Source organism: Mirounga leonina, unplaced genomic scaffold (genome assembly GCF_011800145.1).
Source record: "Mirounga leonina isolate KUSES-001 unplaced genomic scaffold, KU_Mleo_1.0 Mir_101097, whole genome shotgun sequence".
NCBI classification, from domain to species: domain Eukaryota; kingdom Metazoa; phylum Chordata; class Mammalia; order Carnivora; family Phocidae; genus Mirounga; species Mirounga leonina.
Window position 1 is genome coordinate 395,236 of NW_023270062.1, and position 208 is coordinate 395,443.

Here is a 208-nt window from a genome sequence, read left to right on the forward strand (position 1 = left end):
CCCTCCCCTCTCTCATGTGCTCTCTGTCTCTTTCATTCTCTCTGTCTCAGATAAATAAATAAAATCTTAAAAAAAAAAAAGAATGACATAGTGTCCTTCTACATCTCTTATTACAGTCTTTGGTTTAAAATGTAAGTTGTTTGATAGGAGGATTGCTACTCTGTCAACGTCTAGTGCGTTGGGGTCCCTGGGTAAGGGTCTACGAAAT